Below are 13,991 nucleotides of genomic sequence, written 5' to 3'. Positions count from 1 at the left end.
GGTGATCTGCCTGCCTCGGCCTCCCAAAATACTGGGATTACAGGCATAAGCCACCATGCCCAGCCTCTTGTAGTTGTTTGATTGCTTTAGAGAAGAACTCTCAGATTGTTAGCTTAAGGGCTAAACACCAAATTGCTGGAAACTCTTCTAGTAGTAAAGGAGGGAGAAAGGATAATTCACCGAACTGTCCTGGAAACAGGCCTTCAATGAGTCCCCACTTATCACCCTCCCCACCTTCGCCGCAGTTCCCTCTTGCTTTTACTCTCAGCTGTGGCTTCCCCTGTGACGTGCATATGTTCTTATGCACTTTCAGTCTTCTGGAAATTTCCTGAAATCTCCCATCTGCTGTTGACTAACCACACCAGCCCCTACCCCTTTGTTATTGTTTATTTTATTTGTACTTCTTTACCATTATTTCTGTGGCTCTGGAGAGGAGGGGTTTGAAGGAAAGCACATGTGCTCAGTCCATCATTTTGAACTGGAAACTGAAAATGTCATTTTACTTTAACGTTTTAACAAACGTCATTTGTGGATCAGCCTAGAAATGAGTATGCTGCTGAGGAGAAACAGCTCAACTGCTTTATAATTGAGTAATAATGTCATGTTAAAAAATTAAGATCACATTCATCACCAGGTGAGTCACTGAAAACTAACCGGTCTTGAGATAATTGAAGAATATAAAATTTTGCATCAAGAGACGATAAAGACTCCTTAATAGAATAGAATCAAACTCAGTGTGTCTGTATTTGCACAATTGCAGCATATGAGGTTCCCATAAACAATATTTAAAATTATACTGTGATCCCAGATGGGAGGAGAGGAAAGAAAGGAAACCCCTTAGCATGTGCCCTTATTGAATGAGTTGCTTTTGGTGAGAAACAGGAAACTTTATTTAACACCCTGATGGCCTTCATCAAAAGACAAAATAGTCTGGTTTCTTTAGACCAATATTTTCTTTTTATTCAAATAATTTCTTTATCAAGTATAAGGAGCTGATATACAGTGAGCCACATTTTACACTTCAACTTTTTCACATTTTATTTTTTTGTAAACTGTGGAGGGCTGCAACAAACCCTCTGCCAGCCAGCAAGGTGGGCCATTAGACACCTCCAGCATCCTGATTTATTTATTTATTTATTTTGTTTTTGTTAAATTTTTTATTGGTGGTATTTGGTTACATGAGTAAGTTCTTTAGTGGTGATTTGTGAGATTTTGGTGCACTGAACCTGATTTGTAGTCTTTTATCGCTCACCCTCTTCCCACCTTTCCCCTGAGTACCCAAAGTCTATTATGTCATTCTGATGCCTTTGTACCCTTATAGTTTAGCTTCCACTTCTGGGTGAGAACATACAACAGCATCCTGACTTAAATGACCATTTTTTTTGTACAGTCAAGCTTCTACAACGAGGCTTTGAAAAAGAGACAGCAGTCAGTAATTTGAGGATTGGGAGCTATAATTATAGGCCAGGGTGTCACAGGTGGGGTTCGGTCACACCGATGAATCACCTTGACAAAGGATCTAGACTCACAAGACGGCTTATTTTAAAGCACTCTTTCGAGATCATTCTCTTCAGAAGTATGCAAATCAAAATGCTTTCATCATACATTATTTTAAATCTAGAAATAAGAGATCTTAGAGCTTTTAATGATGGAATTGAAATTTAAAAAAAACTTTAAACATTGTTTTCATGAACACGAAATTCACAGTGTCATCCCTAATGGACTCATGTACTGTTTTAAAATTGCTGAAATTTATTCAATTTATTCATTTTTATCCTCTATGATATTTCCCTAATCTGTGGTATTGTGCTTCAGAATATTTTATATTGCAAATATTTATGAAAAGTGATGGAGACACTGCAATGAAGCATCTTTGTCAGTTCAGAATAATCCTTTGGGAGAATACATTGAGATGAAATAAAACAAAACTAGGTAGGAAATGAGGGGATTCAATATAAATATATTAACTATACATTGAAATATATTTTAAAGGGTATGAAAAAAATCTTAGCTTCCCACCTAATAGAGTTTGACTGTATTTTGGTGTGTTACCCTAAGTACTGTATTAAAATAATAATAGTTTGTTAGCATTATTTTGTAGCTGTAAAAACCATTTTCAGTAATACGAGCTAAATCACTGGCTCTATTACACTTCCATTTATGAACTCCAAGGGCAAATCATTATAGTATAATACTTTCCAAACCATTTTCTTTCAAGGCCACCTTTAAGTGAATGAGAATAGTCAATAATTTTATCGTCATATATGTTAAAGCACATTAACAATTTATAACGTAAAGGGCTATATCAAATGCAATTTCATCAAAATGACACGCAGATCAAATTAACCAAATTAACCAACCATGAATGTTAGAACCAAGCATTAATCCAATTTATTTAAATTATACTATTGGATAACAAATCATTCCCTTTAAAAAAAGTATTTCAAGTCACGTCGTGTAGTGGGAAGTTCAACTGCCGGCACATTCTTTGTCATTCAGAGGCAGAGCACGTGTGGTCACTCTAGAGGAGCTGGGGACAAGGGGTAGGGGCATTTAAGGGGTAGATTTAGGATATCTGCTGCTACTGCAGGATACTAAGACATTTTAACATGTTTTGTGGTCTCTGTTGAACCTGAGCTGTGGTTATTTTAAAAAAGAGAAATGCAGAAGTTGTTGATCTATACTGTAGCTTGTTTCTTTATTATTAGCCTTATGCTATTTTCTAATATAAATACGTTTGGCCACCTGTGGTACTTGGATGAGAAATGAATAAAAATAATTTTAGTTTTCTTTGAATCTGAGTTAGCAATGCATTCCTAAAGAAAGCCAACCAGAAAATGAACCAGTTTGCCTTCCTGAATCTATTCATCCACAGAAAACAAAACAAAAACACCCTCACTGGGTCCAGCCTGGTCTCTTCTTGTCTTTTTGTTCTTTGAGGCTTGACAAATAGGAACAGTGGGATTTCCATAAACAATATTTAAAATTATACTGGGATCTCAGAAGGGAGGAGAGGAAAGAAAGAAAAACCCCTTAGCACATGCCCTTATTGAATGAATTGCTTTTGGGGAGAAAGGATAAACTTTATTTAACATGCTGATGGCCTTCATAAAAAGACAAAGTAGTCTGGTTTCTTTAAACCAATATTTCTTTTTTCTTTTTTTTTTTTAGACAGAGTCTCTGTCACCCAGGCTGGAGTGCAGTGGCCCAATCAGCTCACTGCGGCCTTGACATCCTAAGTTCAAATAGTCCTCCCACCTTAGCCTCCCAAAGTGCTGAGATTATAGGCATGAGCCACTGAGACCAGCTTGACCAAGATTTTCTTTTAATTTAAATAAGTTCTTTATCAAGTATAACAGTGGTTAAACTATCTTGTTTTCTGCAAATCTAACAGATCCAAATTAGTAATGCAGTTTATTGTTATAAGCAGCACCTTCTTTACTTCTCTGAGCAGGGCACTGGCTTTGTCTGAGCCAAGATGAGATTCCCAAATGGGAGTAGAGGTGTGCAGGAGCACCGTTAGGGGCTAGAGTGAATGTTCCATACCAGACAGCAGGTGGACTGTATGCCTTGGTGTGCCTGATCCACCAGGGGCTTCCAGAGACATCCATGTTTGCTGAGCAACTGAGTTCATCAGTGGGGCCAGTTGTCTGCTCTCAAAGCTAGAACAACAGACTGCTCTGGAACCCCTCTTCCTCCATCCCTTTCTCTGCCTGCACCTCCCTACCCATTTTTTCTTGCTGTCTGTCCTTTTTTCTTTTTCTTTCTTTCCTTTTTTTTTCTTTTTTTTTTTTAAGAGAGTCTGGCTCTGTCGCCCAGGCTGGAGTGCAGTGGTGCGATCTTGGCTCACTGCAACTTCTGCCTCCCTGGTTCAGGAGATTCTCCTGCCTCAGCCTCCCAAATAGCTGGAATTACAGGCGCCCACCACTGTGCCCCACTAATTTTTATATTTTTAGTAGAGATGGGTTTTCAGCATGTGGGCCAGACTGGTCTCCAACTCCTGACCTCAAGTGATCCACCCACCTCAGCCTCCCAAACTGCTGGGATTATAGTCGTGAACCACCGCACCTGGCCCTGCTGTCAGTCCTCAGGCAGTGGCTGCACTGTGGGGACAAGTGGCTTGGGTCTTTTGCTGCAGTTCTATGTTCTGTGCTCTTGACAGGCAGTGTTGCTCCCTGGTTATGCACGTGTGGGTCCCCTGTAGCTCCTGGGCCCCGGCACATTGTATCAGCTGCTTCAGCTAAGGGCTACCACTGGCCACACCACACCATCCTCTCTGTGGGTGTAACCAGCCACTGGCCACACCACACCATCCCCTCTGTGGGTGAAACCTGCCAAAGTTCAAGGGGGCATCAAGGTGGTAGAATGGAAGGTGCGGTGGACCATGGGGAGGGAGCCTCCAGTTTGGCTGTGACTAGCTGTGGCCTGTAGGCAAATCAGTAGACCTTGTAGGGTTCCCCTTTTGCTTGAACAAAAATTTGTAGGAGGCCAGGCGTGGTGGCTCACGCCTGTAATCCCAACACTTTGGGAGGCCGAGGTGGGAGGATCACTTGAGGTCAGGAGTTCGAGACCAGCCTGGCCAACGTGGTGAAACGCTGTCTCTACTAAAAACACAAAAATTAGCCAGGTGTGGTGGTGCATGTCTGTAATCCCAGCTACTTAGGAGGTTGAGGCAGGAAAATCATGAATCCAGGAGGCAGAGGTTGCAGTGAGCCAAGACCACGCCACTGCACTCCAGCCTGGGTGACAGAGTGAGACTCTGTCTCAAAAAAAAAAAAAGAAATTATACTGTAATATATAAAACAGATGCAAGGGGAGCTGTCCTGGCTGGAGTGGGCAAGTGCCTGGGAACTTCAACAGCTTGGTCGCCACCTTTCCTGCCTTGGGGCCTCCAAGGAGCACTGGGTTCTGTGGAGCCCCACCTGAGAACCATTGCACCAGCTCACCTCTGAGGTCCTCTCCAACCTATAAGATGCTCAAAACAGACTCCCTCTGAGCCCCACCTGTCACTTACATTCACAGAGATAGAGCAACCAGGATAAATAAGTCACATTCACAGGATCTGTCCTTTGAAGTTGCTATTTCTTCACCCAGGATAACCACAGAAAAGAAAAACTGGACCTGAAAAAATCTGCTTGATTTTATATCTAGGACTGCCTTTTCTTCACCCCAAAACAATAATCTACATTGTTTACTATGGAACAGCTGAGGTGAAAATTCAGTTTAGTCGTGATAGGGTTGTTGGCGGGGTGGTGGGGGGACGGGGGACTTAAGTCAATGATCACTTCATTGAAATTCTGCAAGAAAGCTCAATTTGGAAGTTTACCACTCGGATGAGCAACCCAGTGAATGACCACCTGACCTAAAAGTTTATGTTGCATATTGTATAAGCTATTGGGGTTTGCCTCTTTGTGGTCCACCACCACTATTTAATTTTAATGGTCTTATTGAGCAGTGAAGGCAGGAGCGCAAAATACAAGTTACAAAATTCTGTGTGTGTGTATATATATATATATATAATTGGCAGTGCCAGCCCAGCCAGCATGGGGCCTGGGTTCCAGGGTAAGTTTGATTTTATCTTGTGCTGTTTTTATCCTGTTGTCATAGAAATATCCCAAATTTGGGCATCTAAACTCTTATCATCAGGACCGCCTTTCATATCCAGAAACAACCCCTAAATCTTTGGCCAGATCATGTATTGTAACTTTGAGTGAATAAATGTGGTCAATGTATCTCACCCTTCTGACATTTCAGAATCAGTTGGAGTAAATGTCTGTACACTGGTGGTCTATGCATATTTCCACACACATTTCTATCAAAGCATGAGAATTTTGACTTGAATTACTTACTCCATTCCAAGTCCAAATTGGCAACGCCAGTCAAATAAATCGGGCAAAGTATGATGGATGGTGAGATGGATAAATGAACAGTAAGGGCTTCAGAGAAACCACCAAATTTATCTTATTTAATACTTTGTGACAAGACAGTTTAAAGTACAGAGTTCTGTGGCTCAGTCTCATATTCTTTCTTTCATTTGTCACAGTTGGATAAAGTAGTGAGACAAGTTTTGAAAATAAAAATTTGCCTACACAAACATTAAGCTGAGTATCATCTGAGAATCATTGGAAAGCTACCAGCTCCTTGCTCTTACCATGTGGGCATAAGGATGTAGGGCTTTGGGGTCAGGCTGCCTGGCCTGGAGTCCCTTGTGTGGTGACTTTGGGGCATGTTCTTCACCATCCCCCCACCATTTCGTTTTCCTGTGATGGGTGTAGTAATAGTACCTACTTATAGGGCTGCTGTCAGAATTAAATGGGTTAATACATGTAAGGTGCTTGAACAGTACCTGGCAGGTAGCAGACATTTAATAAACATTAACTACTGTGATTTATTTCCACAAAAGAAATCATTATAGAGAACTATTTTCATGAAATTCAGTCTGACATTTTCTGGGGCATATTTCTGCCTCTTTGTCCACTCTATTTCAAAACCAACCACTACAATTAGTACGGTACTTGAGGTTGTATGTGTGTAAAGGGGTAATAATGAAAGTTTAACTCTAGGAAAACCCTGAGAGCCACATCATCTGCTGAGAACCCTCATGACAGCAAATAGTTTTGTTTTTCCCAAGGCTGGGCACTTTCAGATCCCCTCGGTCTAATCCTGTAGTCTCCAAATTCCATCTGCCTGAATTCACAGTCATTGCAATGTTGGAAATCACAGGATTTCACAAAATCATAATCTAAGACTGAAAGGGACTTGAGTGATCAATCATTTAGCATTCTCCCACTCCCCACCCCCACCCAAATGTAGCTACAATGAAAGGAATGGCTTGGAAGGGAACGTGCTCATTGAATGACTTGTCCATGGCCTGTGAGACCAAACTAGAACCAGCCCCCTTACCTCAACTGCTGCAACTGGGCTGTTCTTCCAACATGCTATTGCATGTTTTACCCCCAGATGCCACCTAGCATAGTGTTAGGTCACAGTTGATATTCAATAAATATTCCTTCAACTAGTGTTTGAATAAATGAAACCAGCCTTAAATATTTTGTTTCAAAAGGTCTCTTTTGTGATTTTTTGGGGGAAATGAATTATCCTCCCAAACACTTATCTTTCCCTCCAACCTAATTCCCAATATACATCCCAGTGTATATTGGGGAAAAAAATTCTATCTTCAAGATTTCACTACACTCCTTTTAAAAACATGATCTTCCAATACTATATTGGAACTCATATACTTCTCTACTGGCTGTTTTTCTCTTTCTTCTATATATAGAATTTAAGGTAGTCACAGACTTAAATGGCAATGAAAAAAATTGTGAGGGTTCTTTTAGTTCATCCTTCAACCTGAACCTTGGCAGGGTAGGCCAGGCCAGGACTCTCAGCCTTGCAAGGGAATCTCATAATCATGTTGAAGAATGAGGACTAGCTGGAACACAGCATCTGCATCCAGCTTCCTTCCACCTGCCTCACTCCCTTACCCTTCTTCATCCAAATCCTGCCACGTTCACTATGAAGCCTAGCCCAACACCCTCCCTTCAAGTCCAAAACTCTCTTCTCCCTTTACAAACTGTTGTAGTAAATTTTTTGTGTATATCATTATGTATTAATTACGTATTATCATTATGTATTATCAATCACTTTAAAATTATTACTTGTATTTAGTTATCCAAGCAAGACATACATTAATTCAAATTACAGAACTTGGCCGGGCATGGTGGTACACGCCTGTAATCCCAGCACTTTGGGAGGCACAAGCTTGTAGTCCCAGCTACTAGGGAGGCTGAGGCAGGAGGATCACTTGAGCCTAGGAGATGGAGGTTGCAGTGAGCTGAGATTGTGCCAATGCACTCCAGCCTGGACAAGAGATACTCCATCTCAACAAAACAAAACAAAACAAACAAAAAAAAAACAAATTACAGAACTTCAAATATTGTAACAAGGTTATGGATGGGTATCAATAATGATATGGCTAAAGCCCTTCTTGACAATTCCTCTGGTTCTTGTCTCTCTTAGTGGGCATCTTCTATACTTTTTCTGTCCATTTTGTATGAATTTTTACTTATAGAGATGTGTAATTTTATATCGTTTTAATATCAATAGTACCATATAGTATGTACTGTTCTGCAATTTGCTTTTTTCATTAATAGTACATCTTGGTGATCTTTTTCTGTCTCAGTATGTATAGATCTGCTTCATTCTTTTGAACTGCTGCCTAATATTCCAGAAGACAGATGCACCAGAGTTTATTTAGCCATTCCCTGTTGATGGCTGTTAGGCTGTTTTCTACTTCAGAATGACCAAAATTGCAATGAACATCCTTATACATGCTGAGCTCACGGATGCCTGCTTCTTTGGGTGACATACTGAGAAATGGAATGGTGAGTCACAGAATGTGTGCATTATTAATTTTATAGTGCCAAACTGCTCTTCCAATTGGTTATATCAATTTACACACCAGTCAGCAGTATATGAAAGTACCTGTTTTCCCACTAGCTTGCCAAAATCACTTTTTACCTTGTTTTACCTGCATGTATATTTTATCTCCTAGGCTTGGGGTTGTAAGCTTTATGAGAGAAGGGCCCAATGACTTCCTTATATTTTATTTCATTTCTTTCCCTATCTAGAGGTGTTTAAGAATTGGTGTATACTCAGGAGGCTGAGACGGGAGGACCCCTTGAACCCAGGATTTCGAGACCAGTCTGAGCAATATAGCGAGACCCCCATCTCAAAACAACAACAAAACAAACAACAAAAGAATTGGTGCTCAATAAGTGTTTGTTGAATGATCTCTAACCACAAGTTCTTTGTTAATCTCTGTGCAATGTACTTTCCATTTACCAAGACTGCATCTAACTTGGAGGTTATTTCTTAAGGTTGAAAAACATTCTTAAGAAAGTTGGCTGAATTTTTGCACATCCCTCCCCAGCAACAAGTTACAGATACCTTTCATTTAAAGTTGCCTAAGACAGGACTCACCTCCTGTTCTGCTGGCAGGAGGCAGTGAAAACAGATGTGGTTGTCTCAGACAATAGCTAGCAGGGTGTCCCACCCACTGGGAAATGGCAGACCAGAGGCGCCTTAAAAATCCTGGGAACCAGACAGAAGATGGAATGGTGAGGGAGTAGGGTCAGAATCATAGGGACACTCCGGATTCAAGGAGGTAAATTCTTTTATGCAGTTTTGATATAGAGGAAACCACTAATAATGTGTAAAGTCTGACAATTAATGGATCCAGGTGAGGTGTAACTGTGGTAGGATAGGAAAAACCAGAGAAGAGGAGAACTGGGCATGTTTTAAAAGGAAATTTGGCTACAGGAAAGAGGGGTTATGAAGATGTGAATTATGCGACTCAAGATAAACTTTTCCGCCGGGCAGTGCCTCTATTTATTTATATGTAATTTTAGGCTAAAACAATTCTAAAAATCACCAGTATGTTTCCAAATCTTGGAGCTCTGAACATTTAGTTTGAAAATAAAAAGTGTGTTAAAACGGATTGAGAATTATGTGTAGCTTAGTTTGTGGTTCAAAACAACACACACGAAGACATGTTCTCGCTCTTAATAATGTTTTCTTTTTCTCTCACCTATTGAACCGTTTCAGTAGCAACTGTGCAGCCCAGTGAGGTGACAATTGGATTTCAAAACAAACACAAATGAGCAAAGTGAGGAAACCATTTGCCGCGGTGGACTAATGGCCCCTAGGGGATCCTGGGGTCTGTGGGGCTTAGAACTGGGCCCTTGTTTTGAATTCCTCTGAGGTGGACAGAGGCTGGAAGGACACCTCCGTTCCAGCGTGGCTGTGATAGGGTAACTGCCCTTCAAATCAGGGCAGTGGAGCCACGGTTCCCATCGCGTCCCCTCAAACACTCAGGGCCCCGCACTTTGGTTTCTCAGCCCATTTCTTCTCGCGCCTTTCATCCCTTCACTCATCCAGGGCCGTTGCCAAAAAACCCTGGCAAGGACCAGGCCTCAGTCAGGCCCACGGTGGTCCACTGCACGCGACGGGAAACTCCTGGAGGAAGCTCGTTTGGCCCTTGGGGAACCAATGCCCCTTTGGCCATTGTTGTAAGGAACAAAGAGGGCAAGAACTGAGGGCGCCCCCCCAAGGAAAGGCGGGGGAGGACACCCACGGGCGATCCGGGGAGCTGGCCGGGCTGGGGTTGAGGTGAGCCGGGGCTGCAGGCTGGGAGCCGGGGGAGGCAGGGCTGGTCCCCAACCGCCGCGCCCCACGAGCGATACGCACGGCGTCCGGCGCCCGGCAGAGCCCTTTCCTGCGCCGCAGCCAGTTTACTTTTATTCCCTTTTTCGGTATTTTTATTATTATTATTTTTTCCCGCGCAAAGCGGGAGCCAGACTGCCCAGGCGAGCCACGGCCGGGCCGCCATTTCCCGGTGAAAGCGCAGCGCGCGTCGGCACCGGGCGCCCCGGAAAGGGAACCGAAGGGGAGTGCCCGGCCTCGCGCCCTCTTCCGCGCCGGCCCCGGGGCGCACGCCCGCCCGCGGCGCCCGGGTGTCCGCGCAGCAACCCCCAGCCTTCGCCCCGCCACCCGGCGTCCCCGACCTGACCTTCCCCGGCGCGGCCCGCCCCCGGACTCGGGTCCCTAACCTCCGCCCGGCTGCTCCGCGCCCCCTCCATTGTCAGCCTGGAGCCGCCGGCGCCCTGCCTGGGCACCTTCAGAGGCCCCCGAGCGGCCCTCCCCGGGCTCCCTCGGGCCCTGCGCAGCCCCCCACCCATCGCCCCGTGCCCATCGGCGGCCGGGCGCCTCCGTCCTCCCGCTCCTGCGCCCGAAACTCCGCATTCCCAGGAGACCTCCGCTTCCTCCGGGTCCAGCCTCGCCTGGGGCCCGCTGCTGAACCTCGCATCCCTCCTCCTTCCCCTCTCAGTACCCTCGACGCCCCCGGCCCCTCGCTGGCCGCAGGAATTTGACCACTTCTTTAGCAGCCCCCCCTTTATCGCCCAAGGAAGCAAGTTGGGCAGCTGGATTTAAGAATTTGTTCTTGCAGGGGGTGGGTCGGCTATCGAGGGTGCGCCCGCAGGGGCTCGGGGGAGAGGCAGAGGTGGTTCTCTCCGGCCCCTGCACTGCCCCGGCGGCGCGTTTTGTTTCCAGACCCCGGAGCACCCTAAACAATAATGCCATCGCCATGGCGGGCTCACCTGGTGCTGCGCCGCCTGCTCCCGGCGCCCGGTGCCCTCTGCGCGCCCCTCCCCGGGCGCAGGTTTGGCCCACGCGGCGCCGGTGCCGGGCAGGACTCTTTGCCTTTCTTTGGGTTCTATCTGTGCGTGTCAATGGCGGCAAGCGGCAGTTCTCTGGGCCGCGGATAGTAGCGGGGGGAGGAGGAGGAGGGAGAAGGGATTGCTCCTTCTCCACATAACCACCTCTAGGAGGAGTTGCTCAGCCTCATCCCCCGCCAGCCCAGGCTCCGCGACGGGTCCGGGGCTTTCGGTGGGATTTGATGAGCTATTGTCCTTCAGGAGCATTAATGGTGAAACCGCGCGGCCTCCGCGTACTTGGCCGATCTGCGAGACGAGCCGAGGGCCGCTCGCTAAGATGAGGCTTTCCCCAGAACTGGGCACAAACGCGCTATGGTCGCGATCCAGTCTCCTGTTAGCTGGATCCACCTTTGGTGGGAGAAGGTGGCGTGGGCGTTCATCTGGCAGCTCTGGGGAGAGTCTTCGAAGGGGAAAGCGAAAAATGCCACCTTCTATATTTTTGTGTCCTTAAATAATAACAAGTACATTAACGTTTGTGTCCACCACTGGGAAGAGTGCATAGGGCGGCCACAGCCACGAGAACTGAGAATTTATATCCGTGCCTGTAGGCTTTTTAGAAATTAAGACCGATTTAGAATCCAGCGTTGCATAATATTTGGAGAGGCAGATGTATGTTTTGGTGGGTGAGACTGTGTGTATGGGCATAATTTTTAATTGGGTTGCTTTACAAGGTGTTAATTTGCAATATCCCAGCGGGTATTTAGATGAGCGCGAGGCTATTGTCTTCAGGACCAGTTTTTATTAGTTACTAGAAAATGCATCTTTATGGGGGTGTGGTGGACACTGTCGGGTGTGATAATGGGGATTAGCAGTTGCTGTGTTCCTAGTGGAAGCCAGTCTCGGCTTTGTATTGTGAGTTGTTGGCCAGGGCTCCATGGCTGGAGGGGAGTCAAAAGAATGTGTTTATTTCAGTGGGAAATACTAACTTGCTGTGGACCATCCAGGTTTCCTCTGATTTCTCCTACAGTCAAAGGACTGTGAGAGGCAACATTTTGATCCCTTCCAAAAAGAGAAACCGATGCAAACAGAATTCTCCAGCCTTGGCCAAATGGCTGATTTTTAAAGCTGTTACATTTGGTAATATTGTGTATATTTGCTACTACAAACTTGTAACTATTTAGGCAGTGGGGACTTTGGAGTGACTGAAAGCCTCCCAGTGCCTGAGTGGGAAGAACTCATGCCTACCACCCTCTGCGTCTCTACTAGTTAGTTAATCATGGCTATTGCTGGCGTTTATAGATAGCGGGTTAGGTTTAGAACATGTACATTTTAAAGTGTATTTGCTGAGAAATCAGCCATGTTTCTCTCTGACTTCCTCCAAATCACACATATATCATCAACATATGCATAAACCTCTATTTCAGTCTCCTATGGCTTCTCAAACTCCCCTGGACTCAACAGTCTCTGTTTCTTGGGGCTTCCTTTACTCTTTTCCTAAGCCTTTCACGCCCTCTGTGTATGACCTCACTGTTCTTTGTCTTGGAAGGTATTTTCCAGGTCAGATATCCAGTCAGGATAAAGTCTTCTTTCCCCAAGATGTATATTTAAAGGGTTTCAAATGATCCCCTGGGGCATCCCATAATGATGTCCTTTCCCATTCCTAAAGAAAGGGTCTCTCTTCTTATACATTCAGGTGTCCATTCTTCACCAGAAATAACCATCAGGCCAACATTCAAGAGAGTTCAGGAGTTTTCTATGAGTGCTTGAAAAATACTCATACTCTGTCATCCAGTCAGCCAGGCTGACTGAAATATAGTTGAATAATTCATCAGTAGATATTAGATTCACATTCTCCTTGTAATTTCCCAATAAAAGTGGCATATGTGGTCATTTTTATGTGAATTTTATATAATAGTTCATTCTAGCATTTTGTTATGTGCTATCCTGAGAGAGGCTGGATCTAGTAAATTTACTGGTTAGGATTCTCCCATTTCATACTGGTTGGTTTCTTCAGACAGATGATGCTGTCATAACTCAGAAAATCAAGGAGGAGGTCAGCTTCAAAATACTCTGATTCTTAGGATAAAAGGGTTCTTAGAGTTCACCTAGTCGAAACCTTTGTTATAGGAAGAAATCTGGTATTTGGAAGGGTGAAATGACTCAGCCATGGCCTCGCAGGACATTAGTGGGAGATCCTCCAATGCATGTCCAGATACCCAGTCAATGCAGTTTCCGCCAATTCCAAACTTTTCAGGATGTATAGGGGACAAATACGCCACTTAATATGCAGATCTAGTTGAATTATGTGTGTTTAATACCAAACATTTAACACATAAAAATTTAACACTGAGATAGTATCATATAATATTATATAAAATTAAAATACATTTTAAAAAGTCAACATGATCATAAGTTGATAAGTAATCTAGAGTTCCGCAGTGGTCTCTAGCTCGGGGAACCTCTGACAAGTTGAATAATAAAGAATGATAAGAGCTTACACTTATTGAATGTTTACTATGTGCACTGTACTAAGCACTTTATCCTAACTTATTTAATCCTTTCAACACTTGTATGGGGCAAGCACTATTTTCTCCTTTTTACAGACTGAGGCAGGGAGTGGATGAGAAACTTTCCCACAGTTATAGAGTTAGGAAGTGGCAGATCCATGCTCTTAATCACTGCCTTAATCTGAAGGTGGAGAAGTGCATTTGTTTTAAGCAAAGGAATTTTGCACTCAGTCACATGATCTGAGTCTAAGAGGGGCCCTTGGGCCCC

General features: G+C 44.2%; 2 protein-coding genes across 2 annotated transcripts in view; one reads left to right on the top strand and one right to left on the bottom strand.

The window, feature by feature from the left end:
* AIFM2 (apoptosis inducing factor mitochondria associated 2) overlaps window positions 1-8,200 on the top strand; it is a 77,171-nt gene extending 68,971 nt beyond the window's left edge. The window contains exon 10 of the mRNA XM_063607715.1: window positions 8,183-8,200. The gene's annotated coding sequence lies outside the window, so the exon portion shown is untranslated. The remainder of the gene's footprint in view (window positions 1-8,182) is intronic.
* Window positions 1-11,596, bottom strand: part of LOC100974647 (core histone macro-H2A.2) — a 59,599-nt gene extending 48,003 nt beyond the window's left edge. Inside the window, exon 1 of the mRNA XM_034930745.3 lies at window positions 11,160-11,596. The gene's annotated coding sequence lies outside the window, so the exon portion shown is untranslated. The remainder of the gene's footprint in view (window positions 1-11,159) is intronic.
* Between the last annotated feature and the right edge of the window lie 2,395 nt (window positions 11,597-13,991).

The sequence above is a fragment of the Pan paniscus genome, chromosome 8, assembly GCF_029289425.2.
Source record: "Pan paniscus chromosome 8, NHGRI_mPanPan1-v2.0_pri, whole genome shotgun sequence".
Lineage (NCBI taxonomy): Eukaryota > Metazoa > Chordata > Mammalia > Primates > Hominidae > Pan > Pan paniscus.
This window is presented reverse-complemented; position numbering and strand designations above follow the sequence as displayed.